General features: G+C 45.1%; 1 pseudogene; it reads left to right on the top strand.

Annotated features, from left to right (window-relative positions):
* Positions 1-263: 263 nt before the first annotated feature.
* On the top strand, positions 264-8618 carry LOC129393579 (uncharacterized; annotated as a pseudogene).
* Positions 8619-9703: the final 1085 nt, after the last annotated feature.

A 9703-nucleotide genomic window follows, 5' to 3' on the forward strand; every position in this document is an offset into this window, starting at 1 on the left:
GCTGAAGCAGGAGAATCACTTGAATCCAGGAGGCAGAGGTTGCCGTAAGCTGAGATTGCACCATTGCACTCCAGCCTAGGTGACAGAGCGAGACTCTGGTTCAAAAAAAAAAAGGCACTTTCCTGAAGAGACCAGGCCTCCCCCAGTTCTGCACTTGGTGAGATGGCCATGCCCAAGTACAAAAGAATATGAGGCACTATTCCTCTGAGGGTCAGAGGAATTCCACTGATCCAGGCTGTACTCAAGGGAAGTGCAGGCTAAATATGGGTTGTTACCCATCTGGAAAGAGAGGGGAGAATGTGTCCCTTAGTCTCCCTCCTCCTTTCAGAGTGACCCAGTGTGGAGAGAAAGATAGAAGGGGTATCCCCCTTCTCTTTCCTCCCATCTCCTCTGGGTCCCAGCGAACATCACAGGTGCCACCCATGGATGCAAGCATGACCTTCACCAATGGATCTGGAGAAGCTAGTCAGCAGGAAGAGTCATGTTTATCTGGGTGAGGCCCTAGCTCTCCACCCTGCTGGTTTCTTAGATCCACTTGGCCTATAAGGCTTCCAGAAGTACCCTAGGTGCCCGGGAGAGATTATGCAGTAGTTGAATTTGGGCAAGACCCTTTAATGGAGTGAGTGGTTTAACCCTACCGTTATATCTCCTTATTACTGCCCAGGCAAAGTAATGAATTCCTAGAGAATGGGACCAATTGACTTTTAAACATAAGATCCCTTCCTTTCTTGGATGCCAACATAGCTGGATGCAGAACAGATGCCTCAAAAGAATGTAAGAATATCTGATGGGGATAGCACTGAGGCTAAAATCTGTCTCACCAGGGTGGCTTCCTCCCACATGTTGAAAGGGGAGTTTTACTATCTACAAATAGGGCATGGGGCCTAAGCACTGAGAGAGGGATATAACAAGGAAAGGAATTGGGGAACTAGAGATTTTGGGCAAAGAACTGACAAGACTCCCCATGAAAAATCCCATCCCATTTGGTGGTGCTGTAGGGTTTGAAATGTTAGGTAAAAACTCTGACTCCAAATTCTTTTTAGGCAGAGGTTAGAAAGAGAGGTCTGGGTCTTAATAGGCTACCCCCATAGTATGCCACCCAGCAGAAGAAAATTAGTTTGTCAATGCTGAGCTCTTAGAAAACCCAAATGGAGAGGAGGGTGTTTACTTAGGGTGGAATATCCTCCCATATAGTGCTATGAATGCCTATCACTGGGGGTCAAAAAGGCCCTCACTAGGTGAAAGTTTAGACTGAAATCTTGAAATCCCCCCATCTCAAGGAAATCAGAGAAGCAGCAATTTTTAAAGTTACATTCCTGGTTACTAAGGCACTCATTAACTTTACCCAAGAAGATTATCTCCCTAGGCTGTAAAAACTCCCTTAACATAGCATACAAAGAAAGGATAGGAGACATGATAGCCACGAAAAAGAAAGGAAGAAAATGCTATAGAAAAGTCTGGAAGTCCTGGTGTGGACACCATTGATGGGCTCTCAGAAGCTGAAGTTATTCTAGGGGCTCTTCAGGTAACACCAAGGAGTAGCCTCAGCCAGAAACCTTCAGTTGCCCCAGGACCTCCTTCTAGCCCCATGCGATGGCTAGGTCCTCTGTGAAAGGAAACTAGATTAGAACAGAGCCAACATTCCCACCACCTGATGGCAATGCAGGATTGACTCTCCAGCAAACCTGTCCCCTGAGTCTCGTAAGGCTGACAGCCACTCTAAAATCTTTTAACTGGCTGGCAGGGGCCCAGTGTCTTGTTTGGTCTTCAGGAAAAAAAACAAAACAAAACTGAGAAGCAGCTTCAGAAATGAAAGTAAAGAGTTTGGGGGTGGCAGGGCATGGTGGCTCACGCCTGTAATCCTAGCACTTTGGGAGGCTGAGGTGGGCGGATCATGAGGTCAGGAGATTGAGACAATCCTGGCTAACACGGTGAAACCCTGTCTCTACTAGATATACAAAAAATTAGCCAGGCGAGGTGGCAGGCGCCTGTAGTCCCAGCTACCCAGGAGGCTGAGGCAGGAGAATGGTGTGAACCCGGGAGGCAGAGTTTGCAGTGAGCCGAGATGGTGCCACTGCACTCCAGCCTGGGCAACTGAGCAAGATTCTGTCTCAAAAAAAAAAAAAAGTTTGGATGTCTGCTCCTACTCACCCTTCTGATATCTCCCAGTCAAGGAACCAAAATGTTACAGTCTTGCCAGTGCATCACAATGTCCCTGAGGTAGTACCTGGAGTCCTTTGTCTCACCACCAAGAAAGTTAAGGAGTGCAGACACCAAGGGTGAGGTTGGAGCAAAAGTTTAATAAGAGAAAGAAGAAAGCTCTGTGCTGTGGAGAGGGGACCTGGAAGAGGGTTGCCATTTTTACAGTTAAATGCAAAGGCTTTTATGGGAAAGCACAATCATAGCTCACTGCAGCCTCAATCTCCCAGGCTCAAGCAATTCTATTGCCCCAGTCTCTCCTGAGTAGATAAGACTATGGGCACATATACCATCATGCCTAGCTAAATTTTTTAAAATTCACTTTTTTTCTTTGACTTTTGACAATTTATAGTGTGTGTTGGTATAATTTTTTTTTTTTTGAGATGGAATCTCACTCTGTCACCCAGGCTGGAGTGCAATGGAGTGATCTCAGCTCACTGCAACCTCTGCTTCTTGGGTTCAAGTGGTTCTCATGTCTCAGCCTCCCAAGTAGCTGAGACCACAGGTGCCTGCCACCATGCCCAGCTAATTTTTTGTATTTTTAGTAGAGATGAGGTTTCACCATGCTGGCCAGGCTGGTCTTAAACTCCTGACCTTATGACCTGCCCACCTTGGCCTCCCAAAGTGTTGGGATTACAGGCATGAGCCACCTTACCTGGCATAGACCTCTTTTAATTGAACCTTTTTGGGAAGCTTTGGCTTCCTGTATCTAGATGTCCATTTCTCTCCCTAAATTTGGGAAGTTTTCAGCCATTATTTCTTTAAGTAGACTTTCTACCATTTTCTCTATCTCTTCTCCTGGTACCTCTATAATTTGTATATTGGTTCACTTGATAGCCAAATGTTCCATTGACTTTCTTCACTCTTTTGTTTTTTTATTTCTTTTTCCTCTGATTGGATAATTTCAAATGACTTGTCTTAGGGTTCATAGGTTCTTCTGCTTGTTTGAGTCTGCTGTTGAAGATCTCTATTACATTTTTCTTCAGCTATAGGTTTTCTTTTTTTGTTTTTATTTCTTTGTTGAACGTCTTATTTTCTCCATGTATTTTCCTTATTTTGTTTAGTTGTCTATCTCTGTTTTCTTGTAGTTCACTGAACTTGTTTAAGAGGATTATTCTGAATTCTTTGTCAGCCATTTCATAGATCTCCATTTCTTTAGGGTTAGTGATTGGAGCTTTATTAGTTTACTCTGGGTGGTGTCATGTTTCCCTGATTCTTTGTGATTCTTATGTCCTTGTGTTGCTGTCTGTGTTTTTGAGGAAGTAGTCACCTCTTCTGCCTTTACAGGTTTGCTTTGGCAGGGAAAGACTTTTTCAGTAAGTCCAGCCTGGGGTTCTGGATGAGTCAGTTGGTAGCATCTGCAGGTACTTGTGAGAGACAGGACTAGCTGGATTTTCTAGGCCAACTAAGAATCCCTAAGCCTAGCTGGGAAGGTGATCACATCCACCTTTAAACAGGGGGCTTGCAACTTAACTCACACCCGACCAATCATGTAGTAAAGAGAGCTCACTAAAAAGCTAATTAGGCAAAAACAGGAGGTAAAGAAATAGCCAATTTTCTATTGCTTGATAGCGCAGTGGGAGGGACAATGATCGGGATATAAACCCAGGCATTCAAGCCAGCAACGATTACCCTCTTTGGGTTACTGTTGTGGGAAGTCAGGGACCCTGAACAGAGGGACCGGCTGGAGCCAAGGCAGAGGAACATAAATTGTGAAGATTTCATTTAAATATGGACATTTATTAGTTCCCAAATAATACTTTTATAATTTCTTATGCCTGTAATCTCTTAATCCTATTATCTTCATAAGCTGAGGATGTACATCACCTCAGGACCACTGTGATAATTGTGTTAACTGTACAAATTGATTGTAGAACATGTGTGTTTGAACAATATGAAATCAGTGCACTTTGAAAAAGAACAGAGTGGCAGCAATTTTTAGGGAACAAGGGAAGACAACCATAGGGTCTGATTGACTGTGGGGTTGGGTAAAAATAGCCATATTTTTCTTCTTATAGAGAGCCTATAAATGGACGTGCAAGTAGGGAAGATATTACTAAATTATTTTCCTAGCAAGGAATATTAATATTAATACCCTGGGAAAGGAATGCATTCCTGCGGGGGAGGTCTATAAATGGTCGCTCTGGGAATGTCTGTCTTACGCAGTTGAGATAAGGACTGAGATACGCCCTGGTCTCCTGCAGTACCCTCAGGCTTACTAGGGTGGGGAAAAACCCCGTCCTGGTAATTTGTGGTCAGACTGGTTCTCTGCTCTTGAACCCTGTTTTCTGTTGTTTAAGATGTTTATCAAGACAATACGTGCACTGCTGAACATAGACCCTTATCAGTAGTTCTAACTGGGGGCGGGTTCCCCTGATAGGTCCCCTCCCTTTGTATGGGAGCTCTGTTTTCACTCTATTAAATCTTGCAACTGCACTCTCTTCTGGTCTGTGTTTCTTATGGCTCAAGCTGAGCTTTCACTCTCCGTCCATCACTGCTGTTTGCTGCCGTCACAGACCCACCACTGACTTCCATCCCTCTGGATCTGCAGGGTGTCCACTGTGCTCCTGATCCAGCCAGGCGCCCATTGCCATTTCCGATCGGGCTAAAGGCTCGCCATTGTTCCTGCACGGCTAAGTGCCCTTTAGCCTGGGTGCATCCTAATTGAGCTGAACACTAGTCACTGGGTTCCACGGTTCTCTTCCATGACCCACGGCTTCTAATAGAGCTATAACACTCACCGCATGGCCCAAGATTCGATTCCTTGGAATCCGTGAGGCAAAAACCCCAGGTCAGAGAACATGAGGCTTGCCACCATCTTGGAAGTGGCCTGCTGCCATTTTGGAAGCAGCCCACCACCATCTTGGGAGCTCGGGGAGCAAGGACCCACCAGTAACATTTGGCAACCATGAAAGGACCTCCAAAGCAGTGAGTAATATTGGACCACTTTCACTTGCTATTCTGTCCTGTCTTTCCTTAGAATTGGCGGAAAATACCGGGCACCTGTTGGCCAGTTAAAAACGATTAGCATGGCTGTCAGATTTAAGACTCAGCTGTGAGGCTGTCTGGGGAAGGACTTTCTAACAACCCCCAACCCTTCTGGGTTGGGAGCATTCATCTGCCTAGAACCAGCTTCTGCTTTCAATTTTCTTGGGGAAGCCGAGGGCCGACTAGAGACAGAGAGCTGTCATCCCAAACTCCCAGCATTAGCCGATTGAGATCATGGCACAGCCAGAAGTCTCTGTTCAACAGTCACCCATGCATGCCCCCCTACCTTTTCTTCTGACCCATACCTCCTGGGTCCCAACCACGACTTTCTTGAAAGTGTAGCCCCAAAATTCTCGTTACCTCTGAATCTACTTCCTCTGATCCCTGCCTCCTAGGTACCAATGGTTCAGACTTGCATTTCCTCTAGCAAGTTGTATCTCCAAAGGGATCTAAGGAAGCTCTATGCTGTGTCCTTAGGCATCTAGGCTATAAACCCAGGAAGTCTTATCCCTGGTGTCCCTCCCGATTTAGGTATACAGTTCTCGACATGGGCAGTTATGTGGGACCCTTTTCCCACCACCCTTGCCAGGGACCCAAGTTTGTAATGGCTAAGAGGAGGAGAGAGAGATGGAGGAGAGAGAGAGAGAGAGAGAGAGAGACGGAGGAGAGAGAGAGAAAGAAAGAGTCAAAGAGAAAAAGAGAAAGATAGAAATAGTAAAACAAAACAAAACAACAACAACAGTGTGCCCTATTCCTTTAAAAGCCAGAGTAAGTTTAAAACTTATAGTTGATAATTGAAGGTCTTCTCTATAACACTACAATACTACCTTGTTGTCAGTGTAAACAAGGGCATAGCCTGAAAACACTGAGACCACTGACAACCCGTAGCTTTCCTATCAAAAATCCTTAACCCAGTAACCCGTGGATGCATTCAATCTGTAGCGGCAACTGCTTTGCTAACAGAAGAAAGTAGAAAAGTAACTTTTAAAGGAAACCTCATTGTGAGCACACCTCACCAGTTCAGAATTATTCTAAGTCAAAAAAGCAAAAAGGTAGCTTACTAACTAAAAAATCGTAAAGTATGGGTCTATTCTGTTAGAAAAAGGTAATTTAACACCAACGGCTGATAATTCCCTTAACCCAGCAGATTTCCTAACAGGGGATTTAAATCTTAATTACCATACAAAGGTCCGGACAGACCTAGGAGGAACTCCCTTCAGGACCGGACGATAGAAGGTTCCTCCCAGGTGATTGAGGGAAAAACCACAATGGGTATTCAGTAATTGATAGGGAGACTCTTTTGGAAGCAGAGTTAGAAAAATTGCCTAATAATTGGTCTCCTCAAACGTGCGAGCTGTTTGCACCCAGCCAAGCCTTAAAGTACTTACAGAATCAAAAAAGACTATCAATATCCTGACTCAAAAGCTTACCTACACCCTCTCTAAATGAACTTGCATAAGAACTGTTGTTTATGAGAATGCATCTTGATGGGGCAGCTGGGTTGTTATGAAATACTCAGGAACACAGCCCAGCTCTAGGACTCACCCCTGAGCACAAAGGCAATGTTGGGCATGCTGCTAGAATCCAGCAGCCTGGACCCCTTTCTTTGTGGTCAAGAAAGGCGGGAAAAGGGGTGCAGGACTGCTACATTGGTGAGCATAACTAATCTGATAAGCAGAGGTCCATGGGTGGTTACACACCCTGGAAAGGAATAAGCATTAGGACCATAGAGGACGCTCTAGGACTAACGCTCATCGGAAAATGACTAGGGGTGCCGGCATCCCTATGTTCTTTTTTCAAATGGGAAGCGTTCCCCCAAGGCAAAAACACCCCTAAGGTGTATTCTGGAGAATTGGGACCAATTTGACACTCAGACACTAAGAAAGAAATGACTTATATTCTTCTGCAGTACTGCCTGGCCACAATATCCTCTTCAAGGTGGAGAAACCTGGCCTCCTGAGGGAAGTATAAATTATAACACTATCTTACAGCTAGACCTCTTTTGTAGAAAAGAAGGCAAATGGAGTGAAGTGCCATATGTACAAACTTTCTTTTCATTAAGAGACAACTCGCAATTATGTAAAAAGTGTGATTTATGCCCTACAGGAAGCCCTCAGAGTCTACCTCCCTACCCCAGCTTCCCCCCGACTCCCTCCCCAACTAATAAGGACCCCCCTTCAACCCAAATGGTCCAAAAGGAGATAGACAAAGGGGTAAACAATGAACCAAAGAATGCCAGTATCCCTGATTATGCCCCCTCCAAGCAGTGGGAGGAGGAGAATTCGGCCCAGCCAGAGTTCATGTACTTTTTTCTCTCTCAGACTTAAAGCAAATTAAAATAGATCTAGATAAATTCTCAGATAACCCTGATGGCTATATTGATGTTTTATAAGGGTTAGGACAATCCTTTGATCTGACATGGAGAAATATGATGTTACTGCTAAATCAGACACTAACCCCAAATGAGAGAAGTGCCACCATAACTGCAGCCCGAGAGTTTGGCGATCTCTGGCATCTCAGTCAGGTCAATGATAGGATTGCAGCAGAGAAAAGAGAAAAATTCCTCACAGGACAGCAGGCAGTTCCCAGTGTTGACTCTCATTGGGACACAGAATCAGAACATGGAGATTGGTGCTGCAGACATTTGCTAACTTGCATGCTAGAAGGACTAAGGAAAACTAGAAAGAAGCCTATGAATTATTCAATGATGTCCACTATAACACAGGGAAAGGAAGAAAATCCTACTGCCTTTCTGGAGAGACTAAGGGAGGCATTGAGGAAGCATACCTCCCTGTCACTTGACTCTATTGAAGGGCAACTAATCTTAAAGGATACGTTTATCACTCAGTCAGCTGCAGATATTAGAAAAAAACTTCAAAAGTCCACCTTAGGCCCAGAGCAAAACTTAGAAACCCTATTGAACTTGGCAACCTCGGTTTTTTATAACAGAGATCAGGAGGAGCAGACGGAATGGGACAAATGGGATAAAAAAAAAAAAAAAGGCTGCAGCTTTAGTCATGGCTCTCAGGCAAGTGGACTTTGGAACCTCTGCAAAAGTGAAAAGCTGGGCAAATTGAATGCCTAATAGGGCTTGCTTCCAGTGTGGTCTACAAGGACACTTTAAAAAAGATTGTCCAAGTAGACATAAGCCGCCCGGTCGTCCATGCCCCTTATGTCAAGGGAATCACTGGAAGGCCCACTGCCCCAGGGGATGAAGGTCCTCTGAGTCAGAAGCCACTAACCAGATGATCCAGCAGCAGGACTGAGGGTGCCCAGGGCAAGTGCCAGCCCATGCCATCACCCTCACAGAACCCCGGGTATGCCTGACCATTGAGGGCCAGGAGGTTAACTGTCTCCTGGACAGTGGCGCGGCCTTCTCAGTCTTACTCTCCTGTCCTGGATGACTGTCCTTCACATCTGTCACCATCGAAGGGGTCTTAGGACAGCCAGTCACTAGATACTTCTCCCAGCCACTAAGATGTGACTGGGGAACTTTACTCTTTTCATATGCTTTTCTAATTATGCCTGAGAGCCTCACTCCCTTGTTAGGGAGAGACATTCAAGCAAAAGTGGGGGCCATTATATACCTGAACATAGGAGAAGGAACACCCGTTTGTTGTTCTCTGCTTGAGGAAGGAATTAATCCTGAAGTCTGGACAACAGAAGGACAATATGGATGAGCAAAGAATGCCCATCCCATTCAAGTTAAACTAAAGGATTCTGCCTCCTTTCCCTACCAAAGGCAGTACCCCCTCAGACCTGAGGCCAAACAAAGACTCCAAAAGATTGTTAAGGACCTAAAAGCCCAAGGCCTAGTAAAACCATGCAATAGCCCCTGCAATACTCCAATTTTAGGAGTACAGAAACCCAATGGACAGTGGAGGTTAGTGCAAAATCTCAGGATTATCAGTGTGGTTGTTGTTCCTCTAGACCCAGCTGTACCTAACCCTTATATTCTGCTTTCCCAAATACCAGAGGAAGCAGAGTGGTTTACAGTCCTGGACCCTAAGGATGCCTTTTTCTGCATCCCTGTACATCCTGACTCTCAATTCTTGTTTGCCTTTAGAGATCCTTCGAACCCAACGTCTCAACTCACCTGGACTGTTTTACCCCAAGAGTTCAGGGATAGCCCCCATCTATTTGGCCAGGCATTAGCCCAAGACTTGAGCCAATTCTCATACCTGGCCACTCTTGTCCTTCAGTACATGGATGATTTACTTTTAGCCACCCGTTCAGAAACCTTGTGCCATCAAGCCACCCAAGCGCTCTTAAATTTTCTTGCTACCAATGGCTACATGGTTTCCAAACCAAAGGCTCAGCTCTGCTCACAGCAGGTTAAATACTTAGGGCTAAAATTATCCAAAGGCAACAGAGCCCTCAGTGAGGAATGTATCCAGCCTATACTGGCTTATCCTCATCCCAAAACCCTAAAGCAACTAAGAGGGTTCCTTGGCATAACAGGTTTCTGCCAAATATGGATGCCCAGGCATGGCAAAATAGCCAGACTAATATATAC

This window comes from Pan paniscus, chromosome 10 (assembly GCF_029289425.2).
Source record: "Pan paniscus chromosome 10, NHGRI_mPanPan1-v2.0_pri, whole genome shotgun sequence".
NCBI classification, from domain to species: domain Eukaryota; kingdom Metazoa; phylum Chordata; class Mammalia; order Primates; family Hominidae; genus Pan; species Pan paniscus.